Here is a 16,301-nt window from a genome sequence, read left to right on the forward strand (position 1 = left end):
CCCCCCCCCCCCCGCCGTGCCCCCACAGCTCGGGCCGGGGCTGCCCCCTCACCGCTTTCCTGTAAGGCTGCGGGTGCCGGGGCTGCCACGTTCACCGGGTAGCGCTGCGGCAGGCCTGCTCTCAGGCTCCACTTCCTGTTTTTCTCCCCAACGAATTTTGCACCATTGCTCTTTCATCAGAGAGGCTGGGGGGTGGTGAGGTGAAGGCCGAGGCCTGCCTGGGAAGGAGCCCTGGGGGGTCAGAGGATCCCAGGGGGGCGTCAGGACCCCGGGAGAGCAGAGTGGGGATGTGCTTTGCCATCCAGCTGCCAAGCTCTGGACCCTNAGAAGCCGGGGGGGGGGGGCTGCCTGATGGGAGGAGCAAGGGGTCCTTGTTCCCATCCTCCATCGGAAGCGGTGGTTTCTCCTAGACAGGGGGGCAAGACCTAGGGATGGACAAATCCAGGCTGAAGCCGCATCTCTGGTGAAATGAGGGTGGAGAGGCTACTCTGAAGGGTGAGGCTGGACTCCCTGAGGTTCTCGGGTCACTGGGTGCTGGGCTCCTGCTGGGAGGGAACAAAGGTGCTGCTCTCACACTGGCAGGACCGGTGTGTCCTTCCTCCCCCCTGCCTACAGACCCCTGACCCTTCCACTGGGCAAGGCCTGTCCAGCCATGACTGGGTCATTCATTCATTCGTCGGTTCCACATTCCTACAGGCTCACTCGTACCGCTCTGGGTGCCTGACACAGAGCTCAGGGCCCGATGCCAGCCTGGATCCGCGCGGAGGCCCCCTTCCCGGGAGCAGCTGAGCACCCAGGCTGCCACACTTGAGCAGACCCAGCCTGGAATAAAGACCCTTCTAGACAAGGAGGGCCGAGTGGGCAATATCTGTGCGGACTGGCCAGGCAAATAAGGAGGGGGAGGGTCAAAGGAAGAGTTTGGGAAGGGCACTCCAGGCAAAGGGAACAGCATGGGCACAGGCCCAGAGTCAGAGAGCCTGGGGTGGTCTGGAGCTGCAAGGCACAGCCCATGGTGCAGCATGAAGGGTGGGGTGGGGGAGTGGTGGGAGGAACCCCAGGGGGCTGGCCCCGTTGGCTCCCTTGATTATTAGATGTCTTAAGCTTGTTCTCCAGCCACAGCTGACTCCATACCCCAGTGCAGGTCACTGTCCCAGCCAATAAGTAGCTCCAAGGATCAGAAATCAGTCCCTGGTAGGGGAGCCTGGCTGGCTCAGTCAGTAGAGAGGGCAACTCTTAATCTCGGGGTTGGGAGTTCGAGCCTCACACTGGGTGTAGAGATTACTTAAAAATAAAAAAGTCCTTAAAGGAAAGAGAGGAAGGAAGGAAGGAAGGAAGGAAGGAAGAATTCGCTGGTAGCTGAAAAGGGGGCTTTTAGCAAAGCTTCAGGGTGTTCTCATGGAACCCAGAGATGCAGCCCGGCTTGGAGCCCTGGAACCAGAGCTCTCGGACACTTTCGCAGCACTGCTTGCCTGTCCCCATTCACCCACCCTCATCAAACCTGCCAAGAGGACGTGGCCTGGATCCCCTCACCCAGAGAGAACTAGGTCCTAAGCCCTGGGAAGTAGGAGTCAGTTATGGTCAGCGTTCAGGCGTCTATGCTGTAACTCTGTGAGCAAGGGCTACCAGGAAAGGGGGACAGAGGGACAGCCTAGTAGCCTAAAAGCCAGCAGTGTCCACTCTAGGCCATTCCGTTTTACCCTACCCCCCCCCGGCACACACATCCACACATCCACGTGCTTTATTCCTCTGACTTTCCCCGGAAAGCTCCATTCCAGTTACTTGCTTCATCCTTATACCACAAAGTCCACCACAAACATCCCTCACCCTGCCAAACATGAGGCAATCCACGTCAGGTCGAAGTCTTGCCTCCGGGACTCCATTCTCAGAGTCGTCATCTCAGGCAGACACGCGCTCCCATCTATTTTTCCTGAATCTCCTCTAAGGCTCCCCCAGATCCCCCTCAATCTATAGACGGAGTGACGGGTTTCACCTCTCCTTCCTTGCTTGATCTATGGAGCAGAAGAAGGAAGCACCATGCAGAGCACACGCCGTGGTCTCCTAGCCAGGCAAGGAACACATGAGACGTCAGGAGCAAGATACGGCATGGGGTGTGCTCGGCTGGTTACCTTCTCTGGCTTCTTTGTTGGCCAACGGGGCTGTCCCAGGTTCTGCTCACCGAGAAGAGATCCCTTCTCTAGCGGTCTTTTAGGCCTGTCCTTGAGGGGTTCTTGGGAACCCTTTTTCTAGGAGGGACACAGCTGCCCTGGTAGCCTGCTTCATATTGGAGGTAGGATGTGGGCTTAGGAGTCACCCGGAGGGTAAGACATCCCAAGCCCCAGTGTGCCAGGTTTTAGGGTTTCCTGAAGTTTCAGGCCCCACAGAAGTGTAGTGGACTGGCTGCTGATTTTATTTTGGGTAGTGTCATTTACCAATAACCACTGCCATGAAATCCTGTCTGCTTAAATATTTGGCCTTAGGCTGGGCCGTCCCCCAGGGCTAGGGTGTCTGAGCAGCAAGCTTGGTGGCTTCAGTTTCTTCTTTTAGCCTAAAGGTGAAGAGGAAATCATCATCTAACTTGGGTGGAAAGAAGGCTTTTTATCTAATTTCTCTTAGAATACTACCCCTACTTGCCTTCACACCACTTGACAATGAGAGGCTAAAGGACCAGAGGTTAAGGGTCCTGTGGCTCTTCCCAGATATCCCTTTCCAATGCTAAGCTCACAGACTTTTCTGTTTTGTGTGCTTACCTTAGTGTTAGACACGGGGTGTGGCAAAGAACGTGGCTGGGGCTATACAGCAATTATCTGACGCTTGGGTGTCACTGGATACAGGAAAAAGAGGGATTTCCCTTTGCACAATAAATACTTGCCCTGTTATCCCCCAATCTTGTGCAGAACTGAACAAAAGCTCCTCTGTAGCACATTCTGAAGGCTTCTAGAAGTAAGTCATTTACTAATATGGTGGACACTTTGCTACCATGTTCTGAGTCCCATGAGACCATTGAAGGTAGTTCAACTGATCCGTTACCACACAGCAGGAGCCTCTGGGGTTCCATCCCAGGGTAGGGAATCCTCATCACCCCTCACTCTGCCTCAGGTCACCTAGGTTCAAAACTTTCCTTGAAAAGCTGTTTCTTTCAACGCTCCACTTCTGATACCAACTTCCGTATTAATTCTGAGTGTTGTTTCAAAAACCAGAAATCAACTCAAGAGAGTTTGTACTGGGTTGAATATTATCCCCCCCAAAATTCATGTTCTCATGGAACCTCAAAATGGAACCTTCATTGGAAATAGGGTCTTTTCAATCTAATCAGTGAAGGTGAGGGCGTCCTGGATTAGGGTGTCTTTATAAGAAGAGGGGAGTTTGGACAAAGACACAGACGCACAGGGAGAACGCCAGTGAGATGGAGGCAGAGATCAGAAGGATGCTTCTACAAGCCATTGAACGCCAAGAATTGCAGGCGGCCCCAGAAGAGAAGAGAGAGAGAGACCTGGAAGAGATTCTCGCTAGTGCCTCTGGAAGGAACCAACCTGGCCAATACCTCGACTTTAGACTTCCGGCCTCTAGAACTGCCAGAGAACAAATTTCCATTGTTTCAAACTATCTGGATTGTGCTAATTTGTTACCTCGGTCCTGGGAAACGGATATAAACCTGAGCAGAATACAGGAGCTGGGCACAAGGGTGCAGGGGACTTTCAGAGGAACCCAAGGGCAAGAATGCAGTGGAGACTCAAACAGATGCAAGGACAAGGCACTGAAAAGTTGCCCGAAATCCTCTCTCTCACCTGGGATCCTCTCTTCCTCTCTTGCTGGTTTTCTCTCAATCTCAGTCTCTGCACGGCAGCTTCTCCGATTTCCTTAGTCGTGTCAAGAGGTATCAGTGGCCCAGCGCTCCCCAGCTTGTGTGTACAGCACCCAAGCTCCAGGTTCCTGAAGAAGCACGACGCTCTTGGTTCCCATTCTGTGTTCCTGAGGAAACCACTGGCTGGCCAGCCGGGGGCCAGGGGGCCGCCCCTGGGGCAGTCAACTTGGGCATGCTTAAAGGCAGGGTATCTGCCTGGGGACTGCGGGTAGAGCCACGGGGATGCACGGGCAGTGTTCCTAGAGAAGGGAGCTGGTATACGCCTCAGCAGCACTGTGCTCTGCCATCCAGCCCCTCCCCACCCTGGAGCTCCCCTTGGCTGAGGCCCTACTATCCACTGAGGGACTTCCCTGACATCACCTGTATTCCCAGGGGAGTCCTTCTCTGGGCTTCTCATCCCTGCTCGTGAGAGATGGGGCAAGCATGTGGTCATACAGCATGACCGGAGCCCAGAATGGAACAATGGCTCATCCAAGGCACGGGTGTGAACGGCCGTAAGAGGGATTAGCTCTGACTTGGGGAAGGGAAACTAAGTTTTACAATTTTTTTTGCAGTTTTAGTGCACATTTGGCAAAATGTGAACAGGAAGGAAAAACGGCAAGGAAAACCTCTGTAACCCTCCTCTCCAGAGCCTGTCACTGTTCGGTCAGCTCCTACAACACACGTGGGCGTGTGTAACGCTTACACGGTGGCGATCCTGCACAGAGGGAATTCTGCACTGAACGTGGTCCCCTTGAGGTCATCATGTCCCATGATGCTGCGGGTCTTCAGGATCCCCACTTTCTTTGCTTTTTTTTTTTTTAATTAATTTATTTGAGAGCAAGAGTGTGCCCATGAATCAGGGGAGGAGCAGAGGGAGAGAATCTTCAAGCAGACTCCCGGCTGAGCCTGGAGCCTGAGGCGGGGCTCGAACCCACAACCCATGAGGACATCATGACCTGAGTGGAAACCAAGAGTCGGACACGTAATCTACTGAGCCGCCCAGGTGCCCTAGGATCACCACTGTCGATGGCTGCACAGTATTCCAGGAAGTGGATGTCCCATGCCTTCCTCTGGCCTAGGGACGAAGGCAGACCCTCCACAGTGTTAAGGTGACATATTTTCTTCCTCCCATGCTTGGTTCACGGTCCAGCTTCCTGCGATTGCTGGTCCAAGAGACCCCACACCCTTCCCGTCACCTGACTTCAGTGTCCTAGGAAGGCGGCCACCTAATGAACTCCCACCTGCCAGATGGGTGACCTCAGAGAGTTATCTGCGGCATTGCCTCAGTTTCTTTGTAAGGTGGGGGTAAGAACAGCACGTGTCATCCAGGGGTCCCAAGGGAGGAGACGGGGTAATGCATGACAACAGCGTGCTGTTCTCACTACAGTTCTACGTTTTTTCATTCGCTGTGTAGCCCGGACGCTTTCCACAAGGCCACATTTACGGGTCGCATATGTGCTATAACAAAGCACCACAAACCCCGTGGCTTAAAAAAACAGAGATTTGGGGCCCCTGGCTGGCTCAGCTGGAAGAGCGTGCGACTCTTGATTTCAGGGTCATGAGTTTGAGCCCCACTTTGGGTACAGAGATTACTAAATAAATAAATAAATAAAAATAAATAGACTTAAAAAACAAAACCCAAAATACCAGAAATTTATTCTTTCACAGTTCAGGAGGCCAAAAGTTCAAAATCGAGGTGGCCCCAGGGCCACTCCCTCCAGAGGTTCTAGGGAGAAGCCTTCCTTGCCTCTTCCAGCTTCTGGGGGCTCCTGATGTTTCTTGGTTCGTGGCTACGTCACTCCAACCTCTTCCTCTGGCTGCACGTGGCCTTCTCCTCTGTCTGTCTCGACTTTCCCTCTGTCTTTCTCTCATAAGGACGCTTGCCATTGGATTTAGGGCCCACCCAGACCATCTAGGATGACCTCACCTCAAGATCCTTAACTTAATCATGTCTACAAAGACCCTATTTCCAAATAAGGTCCCATTCCCAGGTTCCAGGGATTAGGACTTGGACATACCTTTCTGGAGGTCACCAGCCAGCCCCCTCCAGGTAGAAAACGGCTTTCCTTCTCCTTCTAATTCTTCTCTCTCTTCAGCATTTATGCTCTTTTGTTCTCTTTTTCCTGTCTGGGGAAGAAGTCACCCGACGTATGCCTTCTCATTGAGGTTTTTGGGGTTTCACATGGGGGTGCTCCTCAGAATTGATGCCTTTAAAGATAGATATCTATCTAGAGGGGTACTTATCTAGATACAAGGAGGTTTTTAGAGCAGGTGGTAGTGTGGTGGGACGCAGGACTGCAGCAAACCCCAGGTCCTGCCAGCACTCCCTCTTCCGTGCCCTGTTGGCAAAGCTGTGACTGTCCCCAAACCACTTTCACTGAAAGATCTATTAGTCTTACAGGCTCTCTGAAGCTGGAGTAATAAACCCCATCTTATGGAGGAGGGGACAGACCAGAGGATGTGGGGGCAGGGCTGGCTTTCACGGTCCCCAGACAGGGTTCAAAAATACACTCCCTCCTCCATCAGACTCCAAGGGCGGGGAGTGAGGCCACTTCTTACTCTCTGCAGCCCCCCTTCTGTGACCCTGCCCCCCATCCCAAACCACAGTATTCCAGGCTTGTAAGGGAAAGCCCTGCTTCCAGCCCGGGGGAGTGATTGGCCTTCTCCTCCTCCCGCACCTCCCCATTCTATTGTTTTTTCTTAAATTTTTTTGAAGATTTTTTAATGTATTCATTTGACAGAGAGAGTGCCCGAGTGAGAGCACACGCAGGGGGGAGGGGTAGAGGGAGAGGGAGAAGCTGAAGCCCCCCTGGGCAGGAAAACCAACACCAACCCCCCCCCCCCCCCCCCCCCCCCGCCCCAGGCCCGGGATCATGACCTGAGCCCGAAGGCAGATGCTTAACCGACTGAGCCACCCAGGTGCCCTATTATTTTTTCTTTAAATAAATGTTTAATTTTAGAACAGTTTCAGATTTATAGGGAAGTTGCAAAGAGGCTAGAGAGTTCGCACACACCCCACACCTAGTCTCTTCTATTGCTAACAACTTAACTACTAACAGTACATCTGTCACAAGTGATGAACCAACATTGATACTTTATTATTAACTAAATCCTGACTGCCTTAGTTTTCACCTACTGTCCTCTCTCTGTTCCAGGCGCCCAGCCAGGGTACTGCGTAACACTCACTTGTCACACTCTCCTTAGGCTCCTCTTGGCTGTGACAGTTCTCATTTTCCTTGTCTCCGATGACCTTGACCGTCTTGAGGACTGGGCAGGTGTTTTTGTAGACCCCACTGTCCCTCTTCCGTCTCTCCCCTCCTCCCCACCTCCTATGTCTTTGCAGCGCTTACTACCTCAGGACACTGTATCTTATTTTTATTCTCCATAGTTTCTCTTTGTGGAGTATAAGCCCCGGGAGGGCAGGCCCTTGGCTTGGACAGTGCTGTACTCCAGGGCCCCGACTGCAGCAGGCACGGGGGCTGAATGAGTCAGTGTTGCAAAGCCTGGGTCACCCCCAGTGTATGGAGGCAAGAGTTTGGATCCAGCCTCATGACCCCAAACCCTGCTGCTCCCCACCCCCTTTCCCCAGTACTCCCACACCCTGGACTAGGAAGTGCATTAGAAGGTATGTTAAAAGCCAAATGCTGTTTCTGGAACACTGACTTGGTGCCAGGGGCAGGACCCTCCCCTAGCCCCGGGTCAGGAGGGCTGGAGGGATGCCCCCAGGGTTGCACAGCCGGTAGGGGGTTGGGCTGGGATTGGAACCCAGGCATCCTGGGGTTGGAATGTTTGGGTTTTACAAAAAGGATAACTGAACTTCTGTTTGGGGCCCCCATTGACTTGGGCCCAGAAACTCAATCTCCAGCAGTTCAACGCTGGTCCCCTAAGGGCCTGGTTCACCTGGGCCACCTCTGAGCCATCTGGGTCTTTCTGGACCCTTCAGTCCCACGGTGACGCTCCATGAAGTGCAGGGGCACGATCCGTCCACCTCTGCGTCTTTCTCCAGAGGGCACCGCCTGGGGACGGGGGCTACAAAGACCCCTGTCTTCTTTTCCTCAGGCACCTGCACCTGGCCAGCTCTCTGGGCTCCTCCAAGCCTGTGTCCCCAGAAGTCAGACTTTCCAGGAATCGGTTCTGACCTTGGCCAGGTTCTCCCGTGGTCTGGACGCCCTCGCACCGCCACCATGACTCTGCCCCAGGCCGCAGCGGTCTTGTCATGTGGACTGGGGCTGCAGTAAGAAACGCATTTTACGTCTTGAGTTAATGCACACTCACACGTACCTAAAAACGGGGAAAAGCCGCAGGCAGTGGTATTCTCCCTCCCCAAGTGGAATGCAATCTGATCATTTCTCTTCTATTCCATTTTGGTAAACTTGACGTGCTGACCGGGCTTCCAGTCCACTAATGGGTTCGTCTGTCACAGCCCGCTGTTGCTGCTGTGGGGGAAATGCTGTTTTAGAGCAGAAACGTCCAGTCCCATGGAGCACAGAGACCCTGTTCTCGGATAGCTCAAGAACTAACAGTTGCTGGGGGTTCACTCTGTCAGTACCGTTAGAAGCGGTTTCCATGTATTACCTCAGGTAATTCTAAGAACAATTTTTTGAAGATTTTATTTATTTATTTATTTGAGAGAGAGAGAGCAAGCAGGGGGAGAGGCAGAGGGACAGGGAGAAGCAAATTCCCCGCTCAGCAGGGAGCCCGACCAGGGGCTCAGCCCTGGTCCTGGGACCCTGGGATCATGACCTGAGCTGAAGGCAGCCCTTCATCGACTGAGCCCCCCAGACGCCCCTCTAAGAACAATTCTAAACGCCGAGAGCCAGGATCAGCATCGCGTTTCCTCAGATGAGAAGAGGAGGCTCAGAAGAACTAAGCCGCTTGCCTGAAGCACCCAGTGGGCGGTGCTGGGAGGGCCGCTCCAGGGAAGGTGCTCTCGACGACAGAGAAGCTTCCTCCCGCGTTTCTCGGCCAAGGCAAAAGGGCAAGGATTTGAGCTGGATAACGTTTGCTTGGGAGGAAAAGACCCACAGCAAAGTGGGCTTCCTGCCAGGTCGGGGCACGGAGGCAGGTGCCCAGAGCCTTCGTGGAGGGGCTGAGGAAGTGGGCTCCTCGTGCTCGCACCCCTGCACCGGGGTTCTGAGCTTGGCTCCGGCTGCCCTGAGATAACCCTGCTTGTGGGCATGTGTGGGTGTCAGCGGTGAAGCCGCGCAAGGTCGAACAAAGATGCTTAGTGCATCCTCGAGAAGCTGCAGACGCCGGATGGCTTTTGGAGGGGAAGTTGCGCAGGAGAGGGGGGCAGAAGGAAACCGGGCTGGAGGGCTGTGTGTGCTCCTCCGGGCTGCAGGGCACCTTCTGCCGCCCCGAGCCTGTTCTCCGCTGGCCAGCGGCCCCTTGAAGAGCCAAGACCTCTTTTTTCCCCTTCCATAAAATGGGGCGGAAGGATTGCCCCCTCAGGAGGTCACGTGAGTCATGAGGCGTTGACTTCCAGGCAGCTAAGATGCTCCTTGTCTTCCAGGACTGCTAGAAACCCCCCCCACGGCTGGTCTATTTTGTTCACAATTCGAAGGGAACTTGAACTAGCTTCCTCCAAACACACATGACGACAGTTAAAAATAAAGTGAGAAAGAGAGATCAGAAACCATAGAGAGGAAGAAACAAGCAAGTCTGTTGGGAACTTGAGAGACGAGGGCCAGTGATGGCTGTGCCCGGTGTTCCCGGCACCCCAGGCAACAGAGGGAGATAAGTCCTCTGGTGCGGTCTCAGAAAGGAAATGTGCCGGGTTTTCAGGAAAGTGAAGCTTCTAAGATTGGGGCATAGCCAGTGTGACACGGTCAGAGGAGCAGTTAGACACTGACCGTGTGGCCCCCAAATGATTAAACCTTCCTGAGCCTCGGTTTTCTTACCTGTGAAGTGGGGCTAAGATTTCCCTCGGGAGACTGCTGCAGGGATCGGAGATAACAGTGGGGGAAGCGTGTCTGAGCACTTGGCACGCCTCAGATCCCCGTCGCACATGTCCCAAAGCGTGATGTGAAGGGCTGTCAGCAAATATTCAGGGAAGAGTTCTTTTGAATGAGGCAAAAAAGCACTCCTCACCGGCCGACTTCTTGCACCCAACTCTGAAAGCCAGGGAGTACATTGTTTAAATTGCAAACTAGCAAAAGCCAGGCTGGGACAGGTGTTCAGAAACATCAGATTTCTTCTCTGATGTGCCCATTTCTCTTCGGGCTCTTGGCAGTACCTCCTCGGAGTGGGCTGGAGACCTCTGCCAAGGACCAGTGAGCCGGACCCGGGGTAGGAGTGAGGCTGTGAGCCTGGAATGTTTTGTTGGGAAGGATGTTAGGGTACATTCCTGGGGACAGACCCAACATTCTTCCCTAAAGGGACAATATGGTGCCTCCTGGCTCCTCCACCCGTGTCCAGTTGAGAATCCAGAGCCTGCAGCCTGGATCTGAGAACACTGGAAGCATTTAGTACCCAATGGGTCTTGCCTCAAAATGCTCCTGGCTGGACACGGAAGTATCTGCTCCTCCCTTTGCTGCAGCCGGAGCGGGGCCCACGCTGGGCCCTGGAGGCCAGGGCATTGTTTGGGTGGAAAGAGCCTCTCCCAAGTTTCAGGTTCCTCATATCTCCAAGGGGCCCAAACAGGTGCTTTACCGCCCAGACCCGACTGGAGGGGGTCCTTTAAGTTATTATATAAGCAATTGACTGACTCTTCTGCCATCACACCCTGGAAGGATCTGAAGCCACTGTTGTGACCTGGCTACTCCCACATCCCCTCCTTACTCTTGACTCCCCTGAGCGTGGAGGCCACGGCTTCCCTCCAGGGCTGAGCCCGTGGGACTTTGCGCTACAGTCTGTCTCTCTGGCCTCTCGTATCTCCCTCGGGCCCAGCTCCCCCGTTCTTGGCCCTGGGGGGCCCCCCCCCCCCCGGGGGCCTGGAGCTGCAGCCATGGCCGCCACCCTCTAGGCTTTCTCTGACCACTGTGGAAATTCTTGGTGTGTGAATGGGGAAGGCGTGGGGGTTTTATGGGCTTTAGGACCTTTATTTGGTTGTTTTCCTTTGTATAAAAAGAAAACTTGTTTTGAAGAAGGGCAAGATGCAGCTTCCAGAGACACCTGGGATGATGCCCCTGCAGCCGCAGACGGGGTGCGGATTTGAGGGGTGGAGGGGAGGGGGGCAGACAGGCGGGAGGAGGACCTGCTGTTTTTCCTGTTGCAAGTAAAAAGGAAACAAAGTGGGAAGTGGAGTGTGCGGGCTGTTAGCAGGCGGGGCGCCCCTACCGCGCCCCGCCTCCCTCCCTCGAGGCTCACTCGCGCCCAGAGTCTTGGCTGCTAGCGGCCGCCGGGCCGAGCGGCCCAGCCCCTGCCAGCCGCGCCGGGACCGGTAAGCGCTCGCCTCTGGCTGCGTCTGGGGAGGTCGGGGAGAACTCCGGGACCCGGGGCTTCAGGGACCTCGGGAACCGGCTCGCGGGCGTCTCCCAGTACCCACATGCGGTGCGCCCTGGCCGGGTGCGCCTCCCGCGTCTGGAGAGAGCCCGGCAAGGGGCGCCCCCCTGGGTGGCCGCCAGGACCTGGGCACGCACAGCTCCCCTGCGCGGCTACTGCGCGCTCTGCGGGGAGTTCACGGGCGCGGCGGAGGCGGTCGGACTACGCTCCCAGCGGCGGGGCATGGAGCCCGGCAGCGCTCGGCCGCGTGCGCCCTGCCCCGAGCGCTGGCTAGCGGGTCGAGGGGGCGCTCCGGCCGCGCTCCCACTAGCGGTGCAGCCCGTGCTCCCGCCCCGGCGCGGGGAGAGGGGCGCGCACCGTCCCCTGCGCCCTGGTCCAGCGCGCCCTCCCCGGCGCCGGCGAGCGGGGACCGGGCTGGGGAGCCGCCGGAGTCCAGTCTGCTGGGCGCCCCCCTCCGGCCCCGCCCGGCGCCCCTGGGGGCCCCGGGCCTTGGGCGCCGCTTGCCGCGTGTTTACTGCAGCCGCCAGCGGAGACCAGCCCCCGGATCTGCGGCAGAGCCTGGGTTACGGCGGCAAAACCGCCTCCAGCTTTGCATTTCCGGACTTTTTTCCCCCCCTTCTTTTTAATACTCTTACCCGTAATTCAGCCAGAATGAGGCTTCTTTTTTTAAATCGGGTTTCCTGTTTTTATTTAGTCTTCCTTCTCTGCACCTCCCTTGAAATCTAGGAGAGGGGAGCAGGGAGAACTTTGGTGGGGACCAGGATGCGGGAGCACAGAGCGGGCGGTGCTCTGCCCGGGTGGGGAGATGGGGGGCCAGACAGCCAGGAAAGGACTGATGGGAGGCCCCGAAAAGCGCGCTCCGGAGGGGACGAAGGTGGGCATGGGATTTCCCGGAATGGGGTCGGGCGCCTAGGGCGCCCAGGCTGGCGGTCCACGTACCAGGTCATCCCGGGGCACCCTTGAGATCTGCCCAGTTTGCAGATGGAGCGCTCGGGAGGCCTGAAATGACTGAGTAGCTTTCACTTGTTCAGGTCCCCTGGAAGGAGAGAGCTGAAGGTCTCGAACCCCAACAGACTCTCCAGTGGGGCTGCTTCCCCTGGGCTCCTGCAGAAAGCCCCATTGCGCGCCACCCACAGAATGTGCTGCCCGGTCGCGCGTGTTTGCGGGGCAGGTGTGCCCTCAGTGTGTCTCTGTGTGTGTGGGAGGTCCTCTTTCAGGGGCTTCGAGGGGAAAGTTTGCCGCTCCAAAGGGACCGCGAAACTGAGGGTTCATGCCACTGCTCGCTTCCAGGAGAGAGGCGAGGGCTGGTGCACCTGGAGGTGCCTTGGTGTTCTCGGCCTGTGAATGGCACCCTTGGGACTCTTTCCGCCCCCCTCACAAAGAATCCGTCGTTTTTACATACGTGTTTTCAGTTAAGCAGTCATAGGAGCTGAATGATGTCTTCTCCATTTTCCAGTGGAGGAAACTAAGGCCCAGAAAAGTTAAATAACTTGTGGACCCACACAATTTGCAAGCAGCTGATCCAGAACCCCAGCACCTCCCCCCCCCCGAAGCGCGCCGTCTCCTGTAGGTGCTGTGGCCCATTAAGGAGAACATTTCCTAATAGTTCTCTTGGTGGAGGGACGGGGACCCTTGGGGTGTCCTCTCCGAGATGCAGCCTCTAAGGGACCCACCTTGGTAATCCCCGGTGGAAGCCGCCCCTAGATTAACCACCAGGTTTGACTGCGGTGATTAAGTGGGCATAAAGAATCTTCTGATTAAGGAGGCTGTCACCAGGTACAAAAAGATGGGAATAGAACTTTCTCTTCTGCTCTCTAGAGCAGACATTTGCCAACTGTTTAGCACGTCCATGCCCTGCTGTGGTTTGATTTCTTGACTTGAGGATTCCATCCATCGTGCCTCGCGAGAACACTACCCATCACATGCTGAGGCTGATTCTTTGGCTGCTTTCACAAACTCCTACAAGAAGTAGGGGGGGGGGGCTCTTGAAACCTAGCTGGCCTTTGCCTGTTCTAAGACATCTGAGCTTACCTCTTTCAGAGCCCCACTACCCCCACCTCCTCTGCCCACGTTTAGAAACAGTGCGAGCCACTCTGCAAATAGACATGTTTCTGGAATTAAGGCAAGCGCCCCAGAGGCGCTCCTGGCCACGCGGATGGTCCCCTTCTCTGGCTTTCCTAAGTCTAACAAGTGTTTATAGCGATCCCCTCACAGGGGCTCCGCTAAGAACGAGGCAGGCAGGCCGGGAGGGTAAGCCCTCGTATGGGGCTTACGAGACACAGGAGGTCCACACGTAACTAGAGACTGGCCTCAGGCCTGGTTAGTTTCCCTCCCAGCCCTGCTGTGTCCGGGGAGTTCATGGGGATGTGAATGGGGGTGTGAGGGGTCAGTTCCTGCTTCACCTTGTTGTTCTTCAATTGCACAGTTAAAGGGAGAAGTGAATGTGCAACTCATGAAGCAATTCCCCTTTGGCTGGCTTATTTTTCAAAACGATTTTTGTTTAGAGAGCAGTCTCCTCCCTTCCAGAAGCCAGCTGTTTCTGCGGGTCTGGTATGGGGCGTGGGGCCCCACCAAATGTTTCTTTACCGTGGGACCTTAGAAAAGCTCTTTCAGCCACTCCCCAGGGGACAAACATGTTTCCCAGCAAAGCTGTTGGAGGGGCAGGTCCAGAGAGAAGTGCTCCCGGAGGATGAGGCGGGGGTGCCTCCCTGTCTGATGGTGGAGGTACGTGGCACTGACCACCGGCTGCAGGATGGCAGGAGCCTGACTTGTCAGGAAGGGAGGGAGACGTTCTCCCCTGTGCCACGGCCAGTGTTTCATAAATGACGAGCGTTGCAAAACTCCTCCTCTCTCTCCTTGCAGCTAATGCTAAACTGAATTTTCTTTAATTTGGTTGGTGGAAATCCCCCGCAATCATATCAGAAATGCTGCCAGTTTCAAGATGGAAAAAAAAAATTAAAAACCTGGGAACCTCCCTCCCCACTCTTCCCTTGCAGACACACACGCTGACTTTCTGTGGGCCCTACCAAAATATGGCCCACTCCCCTCCCTGGGGGCCAGCACAGTCCGTGGGGCCTGAGGTTGGCGCAGTGAAGGCTCTAGCTGCTCTGGCCTGTGAGAACCCCCAACCCCTTCCCCAGAGGTGATAACCCGGCTCCCTCAGATAAGGGGGGGTCAGGACTTCTCCTAGAAACGGTGCCTCTCAAGGCCGCCTACTTTCTGGGCCGAGAGGGAGAGTGATGGGAGGAATGGGAGTGGCACTTCTAAAGTGATGTTTCAGTTAGCTTCTGTTTCACTCACTCACTTTGGGGGAAATGCTTTCCACTTAGAGAAGATACCAGGAGGTGGGGGGGTGGGTGGCGGAGGAGAGGAGCCGCCACCGAAAGGGAGCACGGTGCCTGGGTCAGATTTATATTCTGGAACGAGGCTCTATATGCTTCCTGGGGCCGCTGTAACAAATTAGCACAAATTCTGTGGCTTCGAGGAGCAAAAACGTATTCTCTCACAGTTCTGGAGCCCAGAAGTTCCAAGTCAAGGTGTCAGCAAGGCTTTACTCCCTCCAGGGGCCGAGGGAAGAATCCTTCCTGCCTCTCCCAGCTCGAGGTGGCTCTGGGCTGACCTTGGCTTCTGGCCCTGCCACCCCACTCTCTGCTCCCTCTTCACGTGGCCTTCTCCTCTGTGTCTGTGTCTTTCTGCTGTCTCTTATAGGACACTTGTCATTGGATTTAGGGCCCACCCTTAATTAAAGTACGTCTGCAGTGACCCTTTCTCTGGATAATGATTTTCCCACATAATCCCCAGGTTCCGAGGGTTGAGACACAGACACATCCTTTTGGGGTCACCATTCAGCCCTCGGCAAATGGACAGGAGCACGTTTCTTTCAGTATCTCCTGGGAAGGTGTTGAACACAGTTATCTTTGCAGAGAACAAGCCGTCCCCTGCATCTGGGCCCTGGGCTACTGCTTCCCAGTCTCGAACGTTCCTCTCCTATCTCCAGCTTCCCTTTCCCAGCTTTGTGAATTGGTAGCCATCTTAGTAGTGGGCTCTGCCAATGGCAGGCCCCCTCCTGAGGGTCCCAAGAGCAGAAAAGACAACTCCCAAGCTTGAAGGAGCTGCCCACAAGCTAAATTCTGCACCTGCAGAGACTTGCCCCTGCCTCCAGGCAGTCCTCTGGTCTCCCTCCTGACCTTTCCCCTTCCCTTCAAGAACAGCTCCTTTGCTGCTCAGGGCCTCTCCCAGCCAGGGCTCCCCCCCATCCCCATTTGGGGCCACAGGGCACTTCTCATTTTAGAGTTTCCTCTGTTGAGCAGCACCCCCCCCCAACCAGGAGAGGTGGGGGCAGGGCTCGGTTTTGCTGCTGTGTCTGCCGTGGGATGGGGCTGGTGGTACTGAGAGAGATCGGGGAGCTCCCCGGACCTGGGGGTACAATTAAAGAGAGTTCCAGGGCTCTCTGGAGGGCAGGACCATTCCCCTGCATCCCCTCCCCCTCCCTCAGCTCCTTTTCNCCCCCCCCCCCCCCCCCCGGGGGGGGGGGGGGGTGCGTGCCTTGCTACTCTTTGCTTTGGTTGTGAAATCTGGGAGTCTTTTCTTATCAACAGGGAAGCAAGGTCATAGCCCTGTTATTGAAACTTTGAAAAGTCACTTAAGTATGGTGGGATGGGGCTGGGTACCGAGGTGATGGAGGGATCGCTGCATGAAGGAAACAACATTATCTTTGGAGCCACCCAGACTGGGTTTTAATCTCAACCCCTTTTTATCTGCTGAGTGACCTGTGGCAAATCACTTAACCCTCCTGAGACTCTGAATCCCCTGCGGAATCACGGGTACAGTAATACCATCTGCCTGTAAGAGTTCCTATGTTGTCATGTGTTTAGCGCCAGGCACTGAGCCCCGCGGCGGAACACGCAACGCCTGTAAGGAGCTGGGGTACAGCGGAGGGTCCGTGAGCATCATTATCCCACTGTCCCAGTGCAGCCACTGCCAACTGGAGGATCTTTTCCATTGGGGGGGGTGC

At 55.5% G+C, this 16,301-nt stretch overlaps 1 protein-coding gene and 1 long non-coding RNA gene across 5 annotated transcripts in view; one reads left to right on the top strand and one right to left on the bottom strand.

Annotated features, from left to right (window-relative positions):
- LOC117804351 overlaps positions 1 to 12,906 on the bottom strand; it is a 23,829-nt gene extending 10,923 nt beyond the window's left edge. Inside the window, exons 1-8 of one of the 4 annotated variants that reach the window (XR_004628692.1) lie at positions 12,227 to 12,906; positions 11,923 to 12,009; positions 9,745 to 9,957; positions 7,031 to 8,073; positions 5,863 to 5,971; positions 3,786 to 3,930; positions 2,127 to 2,545; positions 1,728 to 2,009 (exon numbers count right to left, since the gene is read on the bottom strand). This is a non-coding gene — a long non-coding RNA (uncharacterized LOC117804351). Of the gene's footprint in view, positions 1 to 339; positions 546 to 1,727; positions 2,010 to 2,126; positions 2,546 to 3,785; positions 3,931 to 5,862; positions 5,972 to 7,030; positions 8,074 to 9,744; positions 9,958 to 11,922 lie in introns of those variants that run through there. The other 3 variants (XR_004628695.1, XR_004628694.1, XR_004628691.1) reach the window with 3 other exon arrangements.
- Positions 11,078 to 16,301, top strand: part of PIK3CD (phosphatidylinositol-4,5-bisphosphate 3-kinase catalytic subunit delta) — a 49,902-nt gene continuing 44,678 nt past the window's right edge. Inside the window, exon 1 of the mRNA XM_034671182.1 lies at positions 11,078 to 11,225. The gene's annotated coding sequence lies outside the window, so the exon portion shown is untranslated. The remainder of the gene's footprint in view (positions 11,226 to 16,301) is intronic.

Source organism: Ailuropoda melanoleuca, chromosome 11 (assembly GCF_002007445.2).
Source record: "Ailuropoda melanoleuca isolate Jingjing chromosome 11, ASM200744v2, whole genome shotgun sequence".
NCBI lineage: Eukaryota > Metazoa > Chordata > Mammalia > Carnivora > Ursidae > Ailuropoda > Ailuropoda melanoleuca.